General features: G+C 36.5%; 1 protein-coding gene across 2 annotated transcripts in view; it reads right to left on the minus strand.

Annotated features, from left to right (window-relative positions):
* CNTN5 (contactin 5) overlaps positions 1–22,861 on the minus strand; it is a 691,903-nt gene extending 669,042 nt beyond the window's left edge. For both annotated transcript variants that reach the window (XM_035328324.1, XM_035328319.1), the window contains exons 1-2: positions 22,723–22,861; positions 21,902–21,999 (exon numbers count right to left, since the gene is read on the minus strand). The gene's annotated coding sequence lies outside the window, so the exon portion shown is untranslated. The remainder of the gene's footprint in view (positions 1–21,901; positions 22,000–22,722) is intronic.
* Positions 22,862–25,793: the final 2,932 nt, after the last annotated feature.

Here is a 25,793-nt window from a genome sequence, read left to right on the forward strand (position 1 = left end):
CTCTGTCTCCCACACTTCAGATATTTATAAACATTGATAAGATCCCCTCTCAGTCTTCTTTTCTCCAGGCTGAACAGACCCAGGTCTCTCAGCCTTGCCTCCATTCTCCCCCTCCGCCTCTGCCTCCCCCTCCGCCTCCCCCTCCCTCTCCCCCCCCTCTCCCTCTCCCTCTCCCTCTCCCTCTCCTTCTCCCTCTCTCTCTCCCTCTCCCCCCCTCTCTTCCTCCCTCTTTCTCTATCTACCCCCCACTCTCTCCCTCCCCCTCTCTCCACCCCCCTCCTGTTTTTGATGCAAGGGGTGGGTAACAGGGACTGCTTAGAAATATCAGGCTATGTATTTGGGAGAGAAAATATGAAAATATTACTACTTGTAGATTACTATTATTACCTGGTATATACAAAGACATTACTTTAAATGACAAAACTTAAATATGGGCAAAGAAGAAACTTCCTTCACATGTTTTGTTACAATGTTAAAAGAGAAACAGAAGAGAATGAACTCACAGTGTTTTATCAAGAAAAGTAAACTAATTTATTACTTCCTAGGTGTGTATGTATTTCTTGATTTCAGCATTCTCTACTGGTAAACTCGCAGAACTGTTTATCTGTTAAAATTAAGTTTTGTTAAATATTTGTACATATGATCATTTTAATAAATGTGATATGTTACCTGATTGTCTCTTTTCCTCATTTTAAAGAAAAATAATGAACATTCATTATAAAGTGAACATTTTGAAAGACAAATTATTTTTCAGTCTAAACCTCTCAGTAACTTAAAAGCCATTGATACATAATGGAGTTATTGAAAATAGCTGATTATTATGTAACAAAGGAAAAGAAGTATTTGAGTATAAGCAACTTCATGCTTTCTCATTTATAAAATAAGTTGATATCCTAAAAGATTTCAAAGTTTTAGTATTACCATTTGAGAAATGTTATGCTTACTTCTTAGTCAACAAAGCAAAATAATAAGAAACTGCTCAAATCCTTTCCTGTGATGCAAAATATTTTGAAGAAACAGTAACTTTTCAGTTCAAAGTCTCAGACAACATAATTAGAATTCTTATTTATAGTCTTTGAAGAAACATTGGAGAGATTTTCTAAAGTTGAAAAACTAATGTCCAGTGACCAACACTATACTAGAGTCAATATAATTATGATATTCTGAATCAAGTAACTACATTTGTGGAAGATTTAATCAGGTTGTTGCCTCAGACATTGAGTTAGGGCTTTGGCCAAATATCAGACCCTTAGGCATGACTCTGCAATTCAGCTCATCTAGCTAAATATATTTGACTTCAACAGAAATTATATACAGGGAATCTCAGAATCTGGTCTGTCTTGTGGTTTAGGTCATTTCCCATTCAATCTGCAAACCAGTATAAACAGTTTGACATCTTAGAAAGTACAGTCTGTAGCTGTGCATTGACTGTAAAAACCTCTGGGCAAAATGAGACTGGAAGAGTTATTCTGAAAATGACTTTACATGCATGATTTTATATACATATACATAAAACATACTCTTAATTTTTTATTACAATGTCAGGCTCATGAATGGCAGGAATTAGCTGCAATATCTATAATTCAGAAGCATATGTTTTATGTATATGTATATGAAAACACTATGTGCACATGTATGTATACACACACTTAACGCAAAATGAGTAGACACCTGTACTTCCTAAGTACATCTTCTTAAAATCTAAATCTAAAATTGGAAATACAATGTTGATTAAGTTAGCTCTATTGCATATTACATGAAAATTGGGAACCAAGAGTTGTTATTTGAATATTTGAAGGTGCTGTTTTCTTTTCCTTAACTCTTTACTTTACACTGAAGTCATAAACCATTTTATAGTTATGAATGAAAACTACTACTACTACTGATAATAATAATAAAAGTTAATTTAAAAAAAAAAAAAGTTAAAAAAGTTAAAAAATGTTTTTTCTTTATTCGGTAAAATGTGAAATCTTTCACGTGCCTTGTGTTTGCTTATGGGTGTACCTTCTCTGCAAACCTCTGAAAACACATAAGATTTCAGTTAGTAAGATTTGCTGTATTGAAGTATTCACCTGAAAATATCAAATACAATAGGATAGAAAAAAAATGAAAAAGCTTTTTTAATAACATTTCAAAACAAATATAGTGCACAACATACTGAAAATGTTTGCCACCTTTAAAAGAAACATTCTCTTCTTTTGTCAAACACATCTCTGATGCTTTTGAGAAAATAGATCTATATGGTAACCACTGCACTGCCTCAACAAACAAAGCAACACTCATCATGAATTCATGAATAGTAAGCACCATTAGTGCCAACACTCACAATGAAGCACATGCTAACATTAAGCATCTGTATTTAAAGCCTAATGAATTAATTCACTGGGAGTCTTTCCACTGAGTTCAGTGACCTTTGGATCCACGCCATGGTGACTGAGTGTTTTTCTTACTAGCCTTTGCATCAGGCCTGATTGAGAGAGCAAGAGATGTGACTGCACCTGCATTTGAACATGCCCAGCTAGGACCCAGTATTACAAACATGAGATTGAATTTCTGTAGTTACTGGAAATTTGAAGGATGGGTAAGAGTCATAGGCAGTAAGCCTAAGGCTCATGTGCTCTCCAAACTCCAACAGCAAGTATTTGGTAGACTCTATCCCTTTTTGGCCTGTGTAATGTGTTCCTTCTTCCCATGATACAGAACTTCCAGAGTAACAGTGGAAATTTTATAATATCGTCTGAAGTTAACAAAATCCTTTATTGGGAATCACAAGAAATGGTACCAAAATTATTGAAAATTGTTTAATTAATGTAATATTAGGGCAAATCATCCAATGTTATATTTGTCAGTGAAACTTCCTTGGAAATAAGGATAAAGAAGAAGAGACTGTAATAATTAATCTCTGCAGGGAGATTAATATAATTTATTGTCTATCACTACCAGACTAAAGCAGTGAGAAATGAAAAGCAAAATAAAACACCAGACCCCCTGCTCCTGTGTGGGCTCCTCTCCAGGGGTTGCAGCTCTGGCCCGGGACCTGCTCCTGCGGGGGCTCTCCATGGGCCGCAGCCTCCTCCAGGCCATATCCACCTGCTCCACTGGGGGCTCCTCCACGGGCTGCAGTGTGGAGATCTGCTCCATGTGGGACCCATGGGCTGCAGGGGGACAGCTTGCTTCACCAGGGGCCTTTCCACGGGCTGTAGTGGAACTTGTGCTGCATGCCTGGAACACCTCCTGCCTTCCTGCTGCACTGACCCTGGGGGCTGCAGGGCTGCTTCTCTCTCAGCTCTCACCCCTCTCTCTCAGCTGCTGTAGCACAGTAGATTTCCCCTTTCTTCAGTCTGCTCTCCCAGAGGTCCATCCAGTGTCGCTCATGACTTGGCTCTGGCCAGTGGCCTTTGAGATTCATCTGGAGCTGGCTCTGATCTGACATGGGACAGGTATTGAGCTCTGCTCACAAAAGCCACCCCTGCGGCCCCCCTGTTACCAAACCCTTGCCACATAAACACAATACCGAAAACTAGAATGGACTACATTCATTTGCAAATTATATATGACAAAACTAACACAGTAATTCACTGTATTTGGCTAGGTATAACATTATTTGGTTAAGTAAATGTTGGCCAGATCCTTGTTAGCTTAACTGACTTATCTTTTCTTCAGAATGTTCCAATCAGTACTTTTAGAAATAAAATTTACAAAAAGATCACGTGTTAAGACATGGCTTCTCCTCTCATACCATTGGTTAAGTGAAATACTGCAATCAATATGTAATTAATTAATAATATATATATATATATATTCAGAAATGCATTGCTTTATGTTGTCCCAGAAAGTCCTGTTGAAATGTAAAGCGGAAAGACATCTATCTGCCTCTGAAAGAAGACAGAGGGAACCACTGGTAGCTTAAGTTTTCTGAAAGCCAGTCCACTTACATATGACATCTGAATTTGGTTTTTGGAACCTAGCTATACACTCTATCCAGTTGTCTTTAGATTTTCCAGAATTTTGATTTTCTTTGGTAAAGGAATACCAATTAAAATCAATTAAATATACTTGCTTCCCAGTTCCTCCTTGTACAGCTTAGATTAATGCTACTATCTTTTTTATAACAAATTGATGTTATAACTTTGTTTGCTTTCCTTTCCTTATCACAATAAATGAAAACATTGTGGTGCTGTGTCCCATGAATTACCTAGACACTGGGGTGATGAACCTCAAAGCTAAAGCTACGGTTTAGAAACTACCTACCTAGCACAGGAACATATGCAAAGAAACCTTCTGTCAGTCCTCAGGCCTCTTCCTTTTTCCCACAAGTCTCTGGCAGCATCTTTATTTACTCATAAGAGAGTCTGGAAGAAATTTGGCTAAAAATACAGTCTCACCACCTACTTTCTTTCCCTGTTCATGTTCATCCCCCCCTGCCTATTTCACTACTCACATTAAGATTGTTGATAGAGTTAGCCTAAAGAGAAAGTCTTTAACCTTAATTCAAGTGTAAGGCTGGTAACATTTTCCCTCCTTCCCTGAAAGATAATTTCAGTCATTTCTGAGCAAAGGTCTAAGGGGAACATTGTCACACTGATACAAAGAAAGACTCGAGCATCCAACTCAAACAGTACCTATTGAAGAACACTGTGAGTGTACTTCATCTTTAAAATTTTCATTTATTGCTACTGTTATACCCGTTGAACATCTTTTTCTTTAATCCAAAAGTGGACGTTTTTATTTATAATCCAATTCAGTTAGTGTGGAATCAGTGTATAGAGAATGTACCCAGCACCTCATAAAAATAATGTAGCATCCAGCAAGATTTTTTTTTTTTTTTAATGTCAATCCAACTTTTGGCAGTGTTTCCACTGATTTACAGGGTTTTATTTTATTTTATTTTTATTTTATCACATACAGCTATGGCAGAGTGTCTAAATTAGAGTGTTTGCAAATTAAATACAAAACCTGAGGAACATTCATCTTCTGTTGAAACCTTCTTGTGCGTGTAGAAATAAAGATTTACATGCATTTGTACATGGTAGAAATGACTGGGTGGAGAATTTCTTCCTTAAATGAATATTAAAGCCTTCAGACACCCACATTTCTAATTGTTTTAGTACAAATGCCTCATAGATAATACACAGTTTAATTGTTTCTAGAACACCTGCTTCATAATAATTAATCTTGACTTTAGAAAATTAATCAAAAAAAATATTAAATACATAATACTCCATCATTCCATGTAATGCAACATTCAGTGCTAAAGAGTAGCTATTGAATGACACTTCTGGTGAATGGAGCCAGAATGTCTGGTCATTAGATGATAGAAGCAATATTTTAGGTAATAAACAGATGTCAAAGTAATTCATCAATACAAATGAAAATTTGCTTAACCAGATCTAAACCCAATCTTTTAAAGCATTGGTAATTTAATTATTCTTTCCATACACAAAGAACAAACTTACATTTTTTTTATTTTTTTTTTCACTCAGAGTGACTTTTGGTTTAGATTACTACAACAACAAAACAAGAAATGGATGAAACACACAATACACAATCCATTTCCCTGTTGATAGCGTTAAGAAATTGTGAAGTTTGGATGGAATGAACTATCACAAATCTACAGCTGAAGAAACGTGGTGGTTTAACATTGATGGGCAGCTAAGGACCAGTGTGCTGCTCCCTCACTCCCCTTCTTAGCAGAAGGAGAAAAAATATGATGAAAAAAAAACAAACAAACAACAACAAAAAAAACCTCCTGGGCTGAGATAAGGACAGGGAGATCATTCACAAACAGACTCAACATAAGAGATCATACTGTAAGTTACTGTCTTTTGATAACAGACCAGTTTTGCCTTAGTCTTTCACAGAACACAGGAGGGCTTTTCCCTTGACCCCCCAATACTCTCAATGTGTTTAGTCAGAAACTTGCCTAAAGAAAATGATACATCTGTCCCTGCCCCCTGACCCTCCACCACCACCCCTCCCGCCCCCCTTTGTTTTTCTTCTCTCTGGATTCACTTGGTATTTCATAGCCTAATAATAGGCTGACCTAATTCTTTCCATTTAACACACTTTTAATAGTTTCAGCATTTATAGTCAAATAAGTCCTGATGTCATGTCTGTCAGAGTTGTTTTTCATCAACGTAAAATTCTCTTTGGCTTTTCTGTAATTATACTTCCACCTTCTTCTTGTGTTCAACTCTGTTTCAACACTACCTGCATCATCGAGATCATAATTTATATTTGCTCTAACATTGCTAAGAAGACAATGTATACGTTGTCAGTTTGAATTTCCATGTGTAGTTTGTGTTTATTGTTTAATTCTGAACAAATTGCCTACTGTGTAAGGGGGACAGACTGTCACTAAAATGGGATGCGTCTGACTAGTTTTCCAGTTATGACTGTACTACCTATAATTATGTTTTACAAAAAAAGTATTTAGGCAGTCTGGCAAGGAACTAAGTGATCTGCAAGAGACTAATTCATTAGAGGACAGAGCTGCAGTTTTTCACATCTTTTGCTATTTGTTCTAAAGTGAATGTATCGGAAACTGAAGATAAACTTGATCAAACAGGGTGAGACCATAGAGTCTGAAGGTTCAGAATGGAATATTTGGATCCTCTGCTGGCTGTTTCATTATTGTGTATTTAGCAGACGCAGTCCTGGCAGCGGAACTGAAAACTCCTTCCTGGCAATTCAATCATTAGCAACACTGAAACTTCTTCTACCATGTGCCATGGTTCCAGCCCACAGTAAACATCTAACTCCTTTCTCCATGATAAGGGAGCATAAACTATGCTATGCCAACTTACCCATGTGTTTGCAACCCTCCTCTGGCTCCTTATGAAACTGAACCCAAAACTCAGACTTGGGGAACATCTCTAAACAGAGGGATATTGCAGACATAAACTCCTGCATTTTAACAGACTGGTATTATACTTTTATTTTTAAAATATAACTCTTTGAAGAAGCAATTCAGTGACATGCATTGTGAGTGACTGGGTCAGCTTCTGAAGCCTTGCAGTTTTGCATCTCCCCTGTGGGATATAGGCCTTGTCCCTGTCATCATTTTTTGCCTTTGGCATGCTCTAGGCATCTGAATGCTGAACGTACAGGCTTTAATTGGCTTCTTGCTGGTGCCTAACTCTCCTCCTAGCCTGCACTGCCAGCCTAAGTGCTAGGAAAGGTTTCGAGATTCTATCCTGGTATCTGAAAGTGCTGATAGTGATACATGATACCTTTAATGATCTCATTAATTGCTCCTTTCCTCCATAGGTTCAGATTCCAGTGTTGGTAATATACAGCATGTTAGCAAAAAGAATAAAATGATGCCCAGTCTGCTACTTCATCATACTTATAGTATGTAGTAATAATCATCTGAATTTTCAATTTCATTTCTAATGTTCACCTATACTTTCACTCTTTCACTTAAAGCAAATACTTAAAAACTAGGCACATATTTTTATTATTATTACTATTATTTTATTTTATTTTATTTTATTTTTTACATTTGTGTTGATTTCTGACTTGATAGAATTGTGAAGAAAGTGTTAACTAAACCAACAATCACATTTCAATGACTGTCTGCAGCCAACATCTGGCACTCTGGTAGTGACTCAGGCTTGCATTTCTTTTCATATTCCCAGAAGCTTTCTGAATATTAAGAACTGATGTTTTGACACATTCTCTTTCTCCTGCAGCTGGGTCCAGACTTGTTGACATTTGCAAAATGGACAAAATGCCCGCAGTTTTCACATGTGCCGTGTGCATTGTAATTACTATAGTTACTCTGCATGGCTCTTGTTGATATGTAGAAGTTGGTTTTAACTACTCAGGGCCAGTGGCCTATACACAATGATTCACAAAATTCCCTAGCACAGATTACCAAAATTCATTGTTGCATATAGGTGATGGGTGTGAATACACGTGTGTGTGTAAATAAAACCCTTCCTTGCCCTGCAGAGGTGCAGAGGCTGTGTAGCTGATACTGTGAAGCAGGAAATCCGATTATACTTAACTTAGCATGCATAACTAAAAATGTTATTATTGGTCATAAAATTATCGAACCCTTTTAAAAATCAAATCTATGAACTACGTGTCTGTATTCCTCAGGCTGACTTCATGCTGTGTGAGGAAGTGCTCCCTTTAATTTGTTTTAACTTTTCATGCATTATGCAGGCCTCATTTCAGTGTGAGAAAAGGCTGAGGTAAAGTGGATGATTTCCATTGTAAAGTGCCTGTGAATTAGAGCTCAGGCAAACTTCTGCCACTTCAGTGACAGGTCAGCTTTCACATACATTATATGGCATTTCCCAAGTCAAAGTATAACAACAACAATATTTGTTTTCCAAATGTGTCCTGAAATGAAATGTCACCATTTTGATGAACAGCTTCTGTAGCAGAACAGGGTGTGTTTGACCAAGTGGCAATACACCACTGTTTACCCCAAAAATGAGTACAATAAAATAAAATGACACTAAACAGTAAAATTCCATGTTATTAAGAAAAATAAAAATATTTTTTTTTTAAAAAAAAAGAAAGAAAAAAGAAAATCCCCATGAGAGCCAACAGCAAACCACATTATCTTTTTAAAACCTTGAACATCTACAGATTCATCATCTTGACAAATAAGGTAGATGAGAGTTAACAAAGATCATAACTATTTACTGTGCAGTGAATTGATCTTACAAAACTTCAGTTCTATGGGGAAAATTCACTCATAGCCCCATGGCAGGAAGACTGTGCACTGGTTTTGATGGCATGTGAAGTCTGCCCAAACCTCCGGGGTTTCTTCTGCCTGTGGCTGAAGAAGTATTTTGTATCCACTAAAATCCATTCTTTTCCCACCAAATTCAGCACCTTGGCAATATGAGCCCAGACATTACTTACTTCAGCTTATCCAGAAATATCCCCTGAACATTAACTTTCATAAATGTATTTCAGGATGCAAGTCTTTGAGGATTTGTGTGCAAACTAGTTTATTTGCATTTGGAGAGTGGAAAAATGTTACATTTGCGACTTTCCCTGTGCTGCTAGTAAACTAGACAAGCTAATGGTGCAGTAAAAATATATTCATCAAAAGTTCAAGTCAGATTTTTATACACTGGTCGCAGAGGTTATAAGTAACACAAATGCAAACAAAATCCCAATTGAGATTGAGTGTTTTGTTTGCAAACCGATTGCTTTCTAGCTGCTCAGCCTCCCATACTGAGGACAGTAAAATGTATCTCAGCAATCACAAGTGGCAATCACAGTTCACCGTCTTTTGAATTTAACTTACCAATCAAAAAAAAAAAAAAAAAAAAAAAAGCTTTCCCTGTGCATTCATACATACATTTGAAATTACTATTTAGGATATACATCTACTAGACTTGGCTATCTTGGGTACTTAAAGATCATTTTCTCCCCTCCTTGATTCACACCTCCTCTAGTACAGGCTCTGCAAATTGCCCAAATGCTGTGAATGGCTCTTCCAAAAGCCGGACACTTATCTGTTACAAGGAGCTGTTACCTTTTTTTTTTTTTTTTTTTTTTTTTTCCTTAGTGAGACATGAGCATTAAACATCATAAAAGAAATCTGCTTGTTCTGAAAGCTCATGTTTTTTATTACCTTGGCAACAAAATGGTCTGTTTAAATTACTTTTTGCTGTTAATTTTAGGGGGGTTCTGTGTCACAGAAAAAATCATGAAGAGCAGCTTAATAGGTAACTGTCACCTTTCCTTATACTTGCATCAGTTTTTACAGAGGGGAGAACAGACATATTGTGACAATGAAGTCCCTGGTTGTCCAGAAACAGTGGTAGTTAATACACGAACTGGATTAAAAAGAAATTATTCAGTTTTGTGACAATCACTAATAAAATCCCAGTTAGGAATAGATTTTTATTTTAAATACATCCAGAGAATATTTTGAATCTGGGGAGGAAATCTAATCAGAAAGAAGCAAAATATTTGAACATTTTTTTTTTTTTTTCATAAATCTTCGTATCTCGATTAACAAGTAAGCAACCAAATGTTGCCAGTAAAGCTTGTTGTAAATTGAAAAATCAAATCATTTCATATGAACGGTGATGTAACAACCTCCTCCTCCCCTTTCCCCCTCTTCTATTTTTTTTTTTTTTTTTTTTTTTTTTCAGATGATTGTGACATTTGGTTGATTGTTTCCAAGGGCGAAAATAAAAATAGAGACAATTACACGTTCATCTAATGTTTCTCTGCTGTCATTCCAGTGTATCACTGACAGGTGAAAAGCCTCCCACCTCAGCACAAGGAGGAGATGGAACCTGTTCCCACACACCAGTGCCCAGAGAGAGCCTCCCATTATCCAAAAGCACACTTCCAGGAAACTTCTACTCAAACGGCAAGTGACTTGAAGCACGATCTTTAAAATGTTGAAGGCAGCAGACGATACTGAAATATGTGGATGAAGTTTGATATTTCTCTGGAAGACAACTACACATAAATGGCACAGCAGGGTTCCAAAATAATCATTACACAGTGTTTTCTGTACCAAGCACAATGGTACAGGTATTTTGTAAAAAAAAAATAGCTGTAATTCTGAAAGTACTATTCCATATCATTAAGTAAAATTTAGGAGCAATATATATCTTTCTGTTCTTTAACAACTTGTCTAGGACTTCACCGAAGATTAACCTTATTGCTTTCAAGGCTCTTGAAGTGTAGGTTCAGTTTAAGTTCATGTATGAAGCTGCACACATGTATGTGTGTGTATTTCTTCAAGTCAAATTTACGATCATTGTTGTTCCAGCCCACCCCACACAGAAGCTTTTTCTGTTCTGTGGGTAGGGTCCGGGTTTTCTCTTTTGCAGATCATCAATACTTATGATAAAATGCCAACAAATTTGATGAAGAGGTGCATGTTTGAGTTGTGCTCTCTCTGAATATACAAAGAAAAAAGAAGTCACAGCTGAGATTTAATTGTGTGTGAGATGTTATGTCCTACAGGACCAGAGATGGAGATTTAACTAATATTAGCCATTGCACTGCATTGAACTGCTTTCTATCAGCTCCCCCTCCTGTCTTTTACCCTCACTCATATCTTAGTTTTCTTAACCAGATGGTAGCTGTAACCTGGCACCCTGCAAGAATTGATTGGTCACTCAGATCCAAACATTAAATATTTAAAGTGGCACCACACCATTCATAAAGTGGAACATAAAGTGTTTGTTTACTCTCTGCTAATTATTTTAGTCAAAGCAGGCAGACTCAGCTGTCTGCATTATTAATTAAACCTCTAAAAACGAGCTGAGGACAGGAAATGTTCTTCTCTGCTGGTAATAGTGCTAAAGAATAAGTAATAACTCTCATTAGCCATATGATATGATTTTTTTTTGTTATTTTTATTTTTTCCAAAACTGGGCCAATACTAAGAAAAACAAATCATATTAGTTCATATTTCCAAATTGTTTGGAAGGAAGCTTACTAGTCATGAAAGTTCAGATGCTATCCATCTTTAGGAGTATGTCCAGTGTTACTAATTTAATACTGCTTGAGGCTATGACAAGTATCTGTGGAGCTAAGTGGCAAAGCCTCATGGTCTCTAAAATAACGTGCTTTAAAACAGATTAATTTGAAGGTTATCTTGAAGGAAAATAGGTTTCCCCCACAGGTCATGGAATAGCAATATATAGGAATCTACATACAACTTTAATCAGTGATCTATCTCTTTGCAATTATATTTCCTAATGGGAACATCTTATAAATACTCATCACTTGGCTGTGTGATCAGGAACCCTGTACGGTGATAGAAACCACAATAAAAAATTCACACGCGTATATATTAAAAAAATAAAATAAAATAAAAATCAGTAGTTTCATTGCATAACCTGAAGCAATGGAGGGTTCCTGTGCTGGGATTTTCAACTCAAACCTGAGACTCTGCACCATTGTATCAAAAGTTTCATATGGTGGTTGAGTGCTGATTTGCAGTTTAGGACCAAAACTACTCAAAATTCTTTTTATTAGAAACAGGGGGACAGATCGAAAGGGAATGAAGAAACTAGTTATAGCATGTAAAGAGGTGGGATAGATGCAAGCATACATGTCTGTGAACTGCAACTTTTGAGTGTTGCAGAATATAAAGCCTACAACTCTGCTGTGAGTCTCCACAGGACTCTGGAGCCTAATTATAAAGCTGTATGAAAAAGTTCTGCTTGTCAGCAGAGCCAGCAGGGGAAAAAATCCACATTTTTGCACATTCACAGAAGAATAAAATATTTAGGCAGAAAATAACCATTGCTGCAGATGGACACTTATAGAACAAAAATGGGTAATTTTTGTGCAGCTCTGCTTGTTGCTAGCATAGCCAGAATCCATTTTTTAGCTGATTTAAAATCCAGCCTAGAATTCCTCAGCCACTGTCACTGGCAAAATATGCCGCATAGGGTGGTAGTGGTTAAAAGTCACAGGTAAATTCAAGGTGGAGGAGCCATCCTAAAATGAGCAGGGAGGACTCAGCAAATTTAGTGTTACTGTAATTCCTTTTGCCCACACGGAGTTTGGCTCTGGATGGTTTCCAGTCCTTTTGAGTAAGGACTGGCCAAAAAAAGCCTGATCACAATTACAACAAGGTAGTATGTGAAAATACACCATCTCCAAGTAATGAGGAAAGAGAACTAGAAACAGTACAGGAGATGTGCACAAACTGGGAAAAATGCACCAGCTGCAGATGGACTTCATCTGATCGCTTCTGTTGTATTTAAGGACACACTCATTAAATGCATACTCTGTGTGAGAAAAATGTATATATATATATATATGCCTATAAAAGAGCTACTTTATACACAGAGTGTGTTATAAGGATCACTAAGGTATTTTTAGGAGAAATATAACCCGACAGGTTGGCAGGTACAGCTCTGATTCCCAATGGTGTTCAGGTGACAGCTTCTATTTAGTGTATCCAAAAAAACTCAGTCGCCTAGATCACTGTTCTGTGTGTGTGTGTTGTGTGACCCTCCATATCCCCAATATTGCTGATATACAGGTGCAAGTCTGTGACAGAAAAGAGGAGTAACTTATATTAATTTTCCTCTTGTTTCACCCACTTAGTATTGAGCAGAGAAAGGGGGATACATCACTACATGGTCCCCATCTTTTCTGTACTACCCAACCTCTGTTTGCAGACTCTCAGCGGAGAACCTGGCCCTTAAGCTGCAGTGACCTGCGCTTTCAACTTGGGATAAGTGTTTTTCTCTTAAGCTTGTTAAATGCAGTGTGAATTTTATATGAAAGTGCTTTTTTTTTTTTTTTTTTTTTTTTTTCTTTCTTTTCCCTCTGCATTGCCTAATTTGGCAGTCCTTGAGACCCTCTTTAATGTACATTAAGCCAACAAGAACTTTGACTTTGCTGTATTAACAAAATATTTGTTGCCTTCATACATGGCAATGAGAGTGATAAAGGGCTATGTCCTCAATACTTCCCTCATCTCCTTCTTAGTCTGACATTGCAATAAAATCTGAATTACAGAAATGACAAATCAAGTATACAAATTAAGAAAACTAATTTCAGGCCAGCCAACATGTGGAAAAATCTCAGGTGATAAGGAAATCAAAGGAAAATAGCAATAAAATCGACATTACAGGGAAATATATATATATAACTAAAGTTAAAAAAAAAAAAAAAAAAATCCAATCAGATTTTTATATACTGGTAACTAACACATTCCAAACAAGAAATAATACAAAGCAATAAAAATCTCCTGTAGTAGGACTTTCCGTCCATAGTCTGACAAAATGTCTATGGACTGAGTTATTGGAATGTTTCCTTAAAAAAAGGAAAAACATTTATTTCTATGTCTGTGAGGTGTCTTAAAATCTGTAGTATTGTATAAAGAAGTGAGATAATTTTATGTGCAGTGTGCTACAACATGGAAGCTGGATTTGCTTTTTTACTTTTCAAGTTAATGAATGATTATTTTTTTTCTTAACCACTTCAGAGGATAAGGTTAGACCCAGTGAAAGATAAATTTCTGTATTTTTATTTACTTGATATCTGTCACCTTATCAGAATATAACAAAAGTCCAGAATTACTGCCTTACATATAGCTGTTTACAGTCTGTTTCTTCCACTGACAAAATATTCTAGATCTTATTATACCACCTACAGGTAGTTTTTAGAGAAATGCCTAGGATCCACTAAGCTGCTTAGTTACACTCGTGTAGACTGCAAAAAGCAAGTGTGCCTGTCACTTTTTTCGAGAGGTTTCTCATAAACTATATTTCTTTAAAACAGCGTTTCACAAAAACAGTCTTCTATCTTTTCTGAAATCTTAGATAACATGTTAAAACAACATAGTTTGTTGAAACAGACAATATTTTCATTATATTATTCAACTGACAATACTTTCTCATATATCAGCTTTTATTTTATACAGAACATCACGTTGAACACGTATAATCATTTTCTGTTGAAGCAGAATGACAAAACATTGTTATGTTTTTCTCTCACACTTGATACAACAGATAGAGATCCTATAATTGTATATAAATTATAAATGCATACTTAAACATTTTAATGTATTTTTGCAAGCTTTGAAATAAATCCTCTGCAAATTTGTTTACATTCCTTTATTAATTGCCCTTATGGATAAAGTCATGCTGTTTCAACACAAGAATTTTGCAAAGATGGATAGCTAAAGAATCTTAAACATATGTAATGAAAACTTGCAAAGACAACAGAAATTTTGAACAGGTAACTTCTGGAGGTAAATGACCTTTCTAAGGTTATAATCCGTAATACTCCTGTGTGCTGAATGCTTCTCAATTTGTTCAACAGTTCTTGTTAATTTTCCAGAAAAAAAAAAAAGGGGGAGGGGGGAGGACGGACAGACGACGACAGGGAGGGTCTTATTGCAGGACTTGATCAATCAGTCTGTTTTGCTTCTACTTTTCAGAAAATATGCTAGAATTTATTCTAAATTCAACTAAATTATTCTAATTTGATGCTACACATTTTCTCTTGTTGTTGATTAATACGCCCCTTATGGAAACACCCTCCTACTACCTGATGCCTTCAGTAATGTCTCAATTTGTTGCTGATGACATTCAAATTTCCTCCAGAGATGCTTTGTGAAGTCACAAACAGAGGATTATGCCCATCAGAGAATGACTCAGACACAGAGTGATTGATAAGGCAAATAAATACTTAGGTGTTAGCAATCAGTCAGTTGTGATATGCAAGGGGGGAAACAAGACTGCAGACATTTCAGCGATATATCAAGTTTTCTAAATCATCTCTTTGTGTGCCAATGGTCTTCTTAATAAATAATCCTGCCTCGTTATCTGATGTGGTCTATGTTTTCAATTATGTCTTTTCGCAAAACCGTGTAACAGTCAGTCTTTCTCAGCCTGAAGCTATTTCAATGTCCAACCTTCATCTCCCAAACTCCAGATAGGGGAAATACTACACAACTGTTTTCGAGTTAAGAAGCTGTGCACACACGCATCAAAGAGATGTTATGACATCAGAGAAGTCAAGACTTTATTCCCAGATTCCCCGAGCTGAGTTTTATGTAAGCAATAATACATGACACTGCATATGTTACAGTGGAGCAGAACATTTTGAGCATGTAGTGAAGCATGAGACTGAAAAATCAAGCAATTGTATCATCTCAGATGTGCAGAAGTCAAACAAACAAACAAACAAAACAATAACTTGGCCTTTGCACAGCAGTGAATAGAGTCTTTGCTTTCTCTAAACTTATTTTTTGGATTGACAAAAACAAATGCAGTGTTTTAATGAGAACTTACCTTCTAATAGAATCTAATATGAAAGTCCAAATACTTGTTTTTAACAAGGTTTGTTCTGCATTAAATTTTGGAAAGCTGGAGAATGAATAATCTAGAAAATAAGTTTTAAAAGTATGCATTTCAGAAGTAATTGTTATGGACTGCTGGTACAGTGAACTCAGACAAATGTTCAAGACATTTTATAGCATGTGTATGTGATCATTGCACATCATAATGTTGCAGATCGCATCTTTTTTTTTTTTTTTTTTTTTTCCTCTGGTCTGGGAAGTGATCTTGAACTCTGAACATGACCATGGTTGCAGGGCTGTGAAACACAGGTGTATTCCCTTAGATGTAAGCTTTTAAAATGTCACAAATAATCACAGAAAGGGAAGAGCTCTTGAGTTAAGCCATACGTTATTTGATTCAGGGACCATTTTGTGTTTACAGCTCCTAGTACAATGCAATCTTGATTTATGATTATAGTACCTAGTTGTTATGATGATGATAATAATGACAAGGTTTATAATAGAGTCAGAGGACATTGCTAATAAAACAACAAATCTTCTATGGCAATCAGAATTCTGATATAAATGTTATTTAGTATGGACTTCTGATGTGAATTAGACAATTATGTCATCTGCATTTTAAACTAGCGTCTGCATTTTTGTAAATATATGTACCTACAGATTATACCTACAATATATATATGCAGTCAGTGAACTGTACATCAAAGTAATTTAAATAGTAGGTTCAGAACTATGTCTGAATTTTTTCAGCTTTGAAGATATATATATTCAACCTTAGAGACAAAGTTTGATATCATTAATTTTGTCCAGAAGGTAGGCTGTATAATATTGCAAGCAGCAAATGCTTGTGCAAAAGAAAATAGAAAAGCAAACAAACAACTAACCAAATGAAAATAAATAAATAAATAAAATAGATAAAACACTAAGAAAATTTTTAATCTGTGTCTATGTCCAGAAGTTCAAATGCTTGTCTGGAAAACAACCACATCTTTGTGTGCTAGGCATACTGAAATTCCTATATAGTAGCAAGATCAGACTCAGAAAATTTTCAGTATTTTCATCCATTCCAGAAACTGTTCAAGACATTGCAAATAAGACAAAATGTAAAAGTAAATGAATAATCCTGCTTGCATCACAATAATGCAAATATGACAAAGCTGATTGATTATGTCAGACCAACAGTGTTGAATGCCAGAAGAAATTTCCAGCATGTTCAGAATCTTTTTTTTTTTTTTTTTTTTTTTTTTTTTGAGTGACTAAAATACTTCACTTTTGGAAAATGTTCTCTACAGCAAACATCTCAAAAGAAGAGTTGAAATATATATATTGGAACTTTGTTGACTCATTTTCATGTGGTTTTGTTCACTAAGTTTCAGGTCTGTGTGGAGACTGACAAATAATTGAGTGAGACTAGATAGCATATGATAGAATGTGGAGTATGATAATGGGCATAACTGCTTGTCTTTTAGAAAATATAATGCATGTATGCTCAAAAAAGCAACAATTAATCATTTTGTCAAAAGGTAAATTTCTGTAAAGCTTCTTGCCTTACTCAGCTTTGAAAGCGTATTTTGGGGGCAGATTATTGCAATGTATCTTCTAGATATGTCCATTTTAACCATAAAGTCTTTTTCATTCACTTGCCCATCTGTGTAGCTACTACTCCTAGTCTTGGTTGAATGCATTGGTGTAATAGGCTGTTAGTAACCAGAAATTTTACATTCACAGGGCAATCCCTGTCCATCACATACTTAATGAAGACTATGAAAACAATAAAAATAATATGGGATTCATGAATTCTTGCAAATTGTTGCAATTCAGTGAGAAGATGCTTAAAAGACTGAGCTGATACTATGTCTACATCAATTACAAAGCTGTACATATAGTCTTCACCAAAATGATTTACAGGCTAGGAGTCCCACTGAATACATAGTAAATCTTAAACTTCTGGCTAATAAATATTCAGTGTTTCTCCACTCACAAGGAGGCTGAAGTCCTCCTTTCTGTATGTTGAGTGGAAAGTTGTTATCCTTTACCCCTCTACCCCTCTCAGCAACCTTCAATATTTGCTTTTAGCTCCAGCAACAGATGGTTCTCCAAAGATACCATCACAGTTTAACATCATTTACAATAAAACCTTTAAGAGCATCCTGAAAAAGGAAACTCCCAGAAGATGTTTCTGATGGATGGAAAGAGTATGATGTGTTCTCTATTTCCAGGTATGGGAATGGAGAGGTTATCAATTTTTCCAGAGACTGACATGTAAGTTTAGTCCTAAAGATGTAAAGAGGTGAACTATCATGTTGGTAACTACTACATGAAAGCATGAATAACCCCATCATTCTGACAGTTCATGGCTCTGTAAGCTTAGGAGCTAGTCTGAGTGGATGACTACTCAGAATAATTATGGGCATGCGTGATTAAAGAAAATCAGCTGTAACATGGATGGTAAAACAAATGTTTTATTATATTCCCAGCATACAGATTCTACAATTGTATTCCCTAGTTTTACATCCACTTGCAACACCTATAGAGTAAGAGTAAAAATCATTCTGAACTCCCTTTTAGAAAGCAGTATATAAGCAAAGATCACATTTTCTTATGATTCATACAATTAAGGATACTTTCATAAATCACCCAAGAAATTCATTATAAAAACAAAGATATTTCCTTCCACTAACCAGAAAATATTATTGTTGCTTCCATTGCAGCTTGCAAAGACACAGCATCATTACTCCAATAAACACTATGTTTGTGTATAAACACATAGAGATATACATACATATGCACACATTGTGAGGTTTTGAAATCTTAAATTTAAGTAGAATCAGAATGTATTTATCTTACCAAGTTCTAACAATTTCATAATTTTTTTAAAAAAGTACTAGCCTCTAATGTAGTGTTATTGATCAAGATTGCACAGAAGATAAAACTCTGTAGGGACTCCATCACTTCCAGACAGAGTATTTTCCCCTTGTATAGTGTTAAGGAGTTGATAATCAAGGGTGTAACTGACCCTAAAGAAAAACAAAAATCATCAGAAAAGGTATGTGCAGAAGGAGGAAGAAAAACTTCGTGAAACACCTGCCAATATAATATTAACAATCAAATGTCTATTTGACATTTTCTCTTGGAAATTAAAACCACAGTATAGACTGTGTGGTAGATTTCAGTTTAGTATTTTAGAGTATGAGAAATTGTTCAAATGATTGAGGTGGTCCTGAAACAGAGAAAGTGCAAAGCACAAGCTGATAGCAGGTACATATGGACAGAGTGGATCAAGAGTGGTGAATTGTACAATGAATTCAGAGGAACAAAAGGAACCATTCAGGTTACATGCATAGAGACCAAATCATTCAAACAAAGAGACAACAATCAACAACAACAACAAAACAAACAAATAAACAAAAAAGCCAACAAAAGCAACAAAAATTTTTGCAGTGTCACTGAACCAACCACCTCAGCTAGCTCAGTGCCCTTTGGCATGTACATTTTATATAGTTTCCTATGATGCCTTTAGTAAAGACTTGCATTAATTACTTAAAATCAATATTCATATCATTAACCTAGTCAGAAGACTTTCAGTGCTCTGAATCAGTTCAGTTGAACAGATTTTCCTATATTGCTAGCTAATCAGATTTATTCTTTTTGAAAGTACCAGCGTTATAACAAACAAAAAAAAGAAAAATGGATCTCAGACTGTCACTTAAAGCTTCATAGTTTTAACCTCCTCCTTTCATCCATAGCACTTTACCTTTACTGACACCCTCTGGTCCCTATCTCAAAGTCAGTTTTGAATTCATTCCAGCACTCCTTCCAAAATTTACTTTCCAAATCAATATTTTGTGGAGCAAAATATTGATACTGGACATTTTCTGAAACCCCCATAAATCATATCACTGATTCCCCAGTAGTCTACCATGTCAGCAACTTATTCGGGGACTCAAGCAAATTTGCCAGTCATGACCTTCCTGTATTGAATCTGTGCTGACAGTCCTCTAAGTTATGCATTTCTTAAAGTTGCCCTTTATTATTTCCTAACAGCTGAGTTTTTAATCATCCTCTTTACCTTACTTGTTAGGTTATTTTTCCTCAAGATCTGTTTTCAAACTTCTTTTCTAACAAGTTCTTCAGCCAGTCAGATTTTTTTTTTCCGTTTCCTAATTTCATTCTTAATAATCTGCCCTCGTTATAAAATTAAATTAACATTCCCTAAGATTTTAACCTAGAATTAAAAATATAACCTTCAGCTTCATATTGAACAATAAAATTGCAATCTAGAGATCTCTTAGTTTCCAGACTATTTGTAGCTGTTTTCACACTTTTATGTCACACACCGCTAGTTCTGACTTTTTGTACTGGCATTTGTTCTGTAAGTGTATGAAACAGAAGTACTGCATGTAGAATAGAGTTCACTTTTTAAACTAGTTAGCTGTTATCATCTTCCTGAACATTTAACACTTCAACCTCCTCTTACATATATATATTTGTTGTCTTCTAAGACTTTGTCTGCTTAACCATTTTTCTTAATAGATAGTTAGAAGCATATTGCCACAGAGAGGACCACTGTACATGAAATATTCTTTAATTACTAGAGTTCATGTCTCTGTTTTCTGTCTTCCTTTTAGTATGTTTCACACTGGAAAGTAAGCTTCTTCCCAAGTTTCAGGATATTGAAATCTATCTATATGTATGTTTCTCTTTTTGTACTTGAAACTTTGCAGATAAATGCTACACTTGTTAAAGAAATTTTATGAAAATGATATATTTGCAAATTCTGATAGATAATTTGATAGTGTTTTAAAGTAATGGGCCATTTATTCCTAATTCTTTTGGTGTTCACTGTAATAATATTAATCATTATTAACTGATTTTACATAATATTGATTGCATAAAGTACTTCTGAAGGAATTCTACTATAACTCAGAAATAATTGATTGCGGTTTTATTAAACAGAAAATGTCATCCAAATTTTAATTGTCAGGAATTCCTCTTAGCTTTTGGCTAACAGTTACCATGTAACTTATTTGTGGTTTCAAACTTTAGGGTCTGATCCAAAGTCTACCAAAGACTATGGAAATGCTGTACTCCTGTAAAAGATTACGGCATCAGGTCCTTCACTGAAAACAACATTGAAAATGTGTCATTCAAGGAAAGTACTATCTTAAAATAAATAAATAAATAAATAAATAAAAAAGTAAGAACAAACTTTGCTAAAATGTTAAATTTCTGAAAGGCTGCAACACGTATAAAACTTTAGTTCTAGTAGTCACATTACACTATCTTGTATTTCTTGTTTTATGAAGTTTCTGTGCTCAACAGGAATAAAACTAAACATCTGAGCGAGTACAGATAGAGTAATGGATGGTGATTTTTTTTTTTTATTTTTTTTTTCCTAAGATAAACATAGAAGCATAGTTTCATACTCCGTGATACAGGAATAACTCTCAGTTCATCTAGCTAGCTCATAGACATTTCAGATAGTCTTATCTACCGTCCTCACCTCAGAGAGGAAAAATCAGCACATCTTTATGTAATTCCATCTCCTCTGCCTGTCAGCAAAGGAGAACAGTTCTGGCACTGCACTTTTCTAATTAAGGAGATAATTGTTTATCCCAAAGCCAAGTACCATCCTGAACTTCACAACACAACTTTTAGTGCTTCACCATAAACTCAATATGCTAGATTATTTTGCTTCACCCTCAAGCATTTGCTTGGTAGTTCTCCTAAACATTAAAAAATTAGCACATTAAGATAGGCATTATTTCTCCAGAGTACGTATTTGTTCTAAGAGCCTCACATCTCTCTTCAAAACTCATTCACTGCAGTACTTTGCTAGGTACTTAAATGACAGGAAGAATATAACAGATCACAGTAATTTCTGCTTCAACTTTTCTGCTCAATTATGACAACAATTTCAATGCAAGATTCAAAACAAAAACCAAAAACACATAAATCCTGCAGTAGAAGCCCAAAAATGGTATCTCTCACCGTTGCTGGCTTCACAACAGACTGCTCACAGAGATGCCGCGATGGATATTTCAACAAATAATCTACACACACATCTACACACACTCAAAAGTCTAACCAGGGAAATCAGTGCCTGGCTGGGGGAATGGCAAAGACACTTACCGCTGCTGTGGCACCGTCTCTCCCTCGCCCTGACTCTCAGTCTCTCTCTCCCATCCTCCTGACAGCCTCAAATATAGCAGTCCCTTATGCTGTTCAGCCTGTGGGGAGCAGAGGATTGCGGAGTTGATTTTTTTTTTTCCTTCAATTTTTTTTTTTTTTTTTTTTTAAACCATCCAGAGGTAGTTCTCCAGACCCGACCGCCTCTCCTCGCTCACTGACGAAGAGACCCAGGTGAAGGCATCCGCGGCGGCAGCTCCCGCGAGCCCCTCCCGGCCCCGCCGTGCCCCCTCCCCGGCGGGGGGGACCAAGGCACCTCCCCCTGCCGATCCCGGGGGTGCGGCGGGGGCTCTGCCCGCCCCCGGCCGGACGTGTGTGGGGGTGTATGTGTGTGTGTGTCCGCGTGTGTGTGTGATGTATGTGGTTATCTGTGTGCCATCTCACACCGCCGCCCGCGGCTCGCCCCTACCCCTAAGCGCACCCAGACCCCCCCCCCTTCCCCGCTCCCCTCCTTCTCCTCCTCATCTTCCTCCTTCTCATCTTCCTCCTCCTCCTCCCTCTCCTCGCTGCCTTCCTCCCCGATTTCCTCCCCGTCCCCACTCCTCTGACCCAGAGCGTGAAGCAAGAGGGCGACCTGGCGAGCGCTCTCTCCCGATCTGCCCGCCCCTACAAGCCAAGCCACCAGCTTTCCCCAAAAAGCCACTTGCTCCCCCATACTCTTCTTGCCGCCCTCTTCCAGATAGATAGATAGATTATTTATTTATTTATTGTTATTATTTATTAAACGTTTTTTATTCCCCTCCAGCCTTGACGACCCTCCCTACTCTCCACCCTGCTGCCGGCTCCCGTTCTCTTCAAGCAGCGGCTGCAGTAACTGGAAAAACACCGGGGCAGCAGGAGAAGTGCCGGCAGCTGCAGGGCCGCTGCTCCGGCAGCCCCCTCTCCCCCTTCTCTCCCCGTTTCCCTTCAAAACCCCGCTGCTAATTGCAGACCTCTTCGACCGAGCGCAGCGCAGCGCCCCGCCCCGCCTCGCCTCGCCTTTGCTCCGCGCCACTGCGCGCCCCCTTCGCCGCTCCGCGAGATGGGCTCTAGCCTTCCTCGACCGCGTCGTGCCCATCCCTACATGTAGTGCCCGCTCCCACTCCGTGCTTTTAATGGCTACCCTCAGGATTTTAACCCCCCTGTTTCTTCCCCCCCCCGCCTTTTTTTTTTTTTTTTTTTTTTTTTAACTTAGGCATTAACTGAGTAACTGTTGACCAGCTCCCATTCTCCGAGATTTTTCTCTGCTTCGATGACTCCATGACATTGGTTAATGCTTTCTAGACCTTTGTGGTGTACAAATATATGTGTGTATGCATTTTTCTCTACTAATTTGTATTTATTTTTCATATTTTTTATTTGAGTATTTGTTTCTTATAAATCATTCTTTTAGATGCATGAGGAAGAGGAAATGTTCAATTTAGGAATTTGCTGTGCGTTCTTACACAACTCCAGTCTTAAATCTTGGCAATACTAATATAAGTTTTTCTCCCTGTGTCTTTTGCTTGTCTTTCATATTGACGCCTCTAGCAAGATAAGTTATCGGTGATGAGTGACACAGTTTTGTGATCTTGTATGCTGTATGGAAGTCTGTTAGAGGATTTACAATTCAACGTCACTTTGAATGAATTTTGTCTACTAATATCAGTGAGGATGAGTTGGGAAAAAAAAAAAAAAAAAAAAAAAACCTCAATTCTCCCCCCCTCCCCTTTTTTTTTTTTTTTATTTTAAAATTGTAAATCTGCTTCTTCATTACTTGTTACCACTGTCTTAAATTTTATAGTGAAACACTGAGAATTAACCTATCATTAAAAATGGGCTTTGAATACATTGTCCCATACAAACACAGAAGAAAATAATCTCCACAACTGTGGATGGTTCTCTAGGCATATTTCTGTTAGGCAAATAATGTTGCAACTTGACATGTCAAAGCTTCTCTTCATTGACTCTATTCGCAGAACATTATCATCTGGTCATTATTTCCAGTGTTACTAGGTTACAAGACAGCATTTAATCAGAAGCCAGGAATAGGGACTGCATTAATTCTGATAGTATGAATAACTTATGAGACTCCATTTCTCAGTACTTCCAAAGTGGACATTAAAGCCAGAAGCATTTTTGCTAAAAAATGTATTTTTATTTATTTATTTATTTATTTTCACTACAGTAGTTATTTATGACAACAGTAAAGAATTACATGTGAAGAGGTGAGATTCATTAGTTCTTTTTATAGGTGGAGATGGAATTAAAAAATAAAGTTTTTTTTTTTTTGTTTGTTTGTTTGTTTTAAGTCATAAAGACTTGATTTTATGGCCTCTACCTTGTGAAGTTCGTAGATGAAGCTTATTTTTAACTACCATAAAGAACACATACTATCCATATCGGGTTACAATATTTTTGCTTTCAACTCACTTCTACTTAGAGTTCTTGTCAAAAAATGTATTTATTTTGAAAGGCAACTTTTTATATTTGCTTCTTTCTTTTTAGCTTCACATCAACAGTATTTCTACAAGGACATGTTTTTACATTTTCCTTTAAAATAATTATGAATGGACAATATATGTTTAAGCACCAGCATTCTTCTTTGAAAGTAAAGTAATGCACAGCTTTTAAGACAACCTGTTAAAATTTCAGTTGACTGTGTGTATCCTTTGCAAGGTCAGTTCTCTTTTCACTTCATCATGTAAGATCACAAGCTGTTTTATAGCATATATATGTTCAATGTATAGGCACTGACACTGAATAACATTCACCACTTTGTTTCAGTATTATTGTTGGTTTACACTTTAAGTCAGTCTATCTGCATTTTGCTTATCTGATATAGGTGTCTAACCATCTCCATATAAATACCTTAATCTCTCTACCTCAATGTTCCCAGTGGGCAAGCAAACAGATGCAGAACATCTGCAGGGTCTGAGTTGTTTCTGAGCTCTTCTTTATTTTGTACATCTTTCCCTTTCATTGAGTCTCTCTTCTTTTAAGCTGAGCATAATGTATTTTTTTTCATTGCCACATGGAGAGCTATCTGAGCAATACCATTATTATAGGGAAATTTCAATGTTCTTCCTTAACCAAATGCAGAATATAAGTAAAGCTAAGGAGTGAATTCCGAACAAAATAATTGGCTGCACAAACTCCCCAACATCTGTGTCTGCAACAGCACCAGGTGTATAGCTTTAGACTGGCATGAAAACTCCCCGCTCTTTTCCCCTCCCCATTTATAACAAGTTCCTTCAGGTAACCAAGAAGAGTAAACGGCTGTTTTATTGTTTGTTTTGAAAGTATGCATTGAGCCTGTTTTAGTATATAACTGTGTAATTTTAGTTGCAACCACTATATTTTGTCCTCCCCTACAACATCTGGGTAGGCCCAGAGATAAGTGGAATTATGTGTAAATGTGACACATAATTCTTCAGGCCATTGGCAAACATGAAAAGGATTCAGAGACAATCATGGAGGGTTTCAGTTATAGCAGATCATTAACAAACTGGAGACATTAGCAAAGTCACTGCATAAAACTAACTAACTAACTAACTAAAAACTAACAACCTTTGGGTACTTGAGCATCCTGAATTTTCAGAAGTGCAGACAGATGACAGCTGGTTCAACATAAAGACCAAGAGAAAGTTAACCTATCCGAAAGATTTTTGAAGCAACAGAATGAAGAATATACCATATTGCCTTATATCATATCAGAATGGTCTTTTGTATCCTGCAAAAGAAACCTTTAAACTGAATTTATTGTTTCCTTGAGCCATGGCCTAAGTAAGAGAGGATGATGAAGCTGTACTGAAGTTAGTGATGTACCTTAACGGTGGGAAAGACATTCTATTCCTTGGCAGAAAATCCTGCTGTA

The sequence above is a fragment of the Oxyura jamaicensis genome, chromosome 1 (genome assembly GCF_011077185.1).
Source record: "Oxyura jamaicensis isolate SHBP4307 breed ruddy duck chromosome 1, BPBGC_Ojam_1.0, whole genome shotgun sequence".
NCBI lineage: Eukaryota > Metazoa > Chordata > Aves > Anseriformes > Anatidae > Oxyura > Oxyura jamaicensis.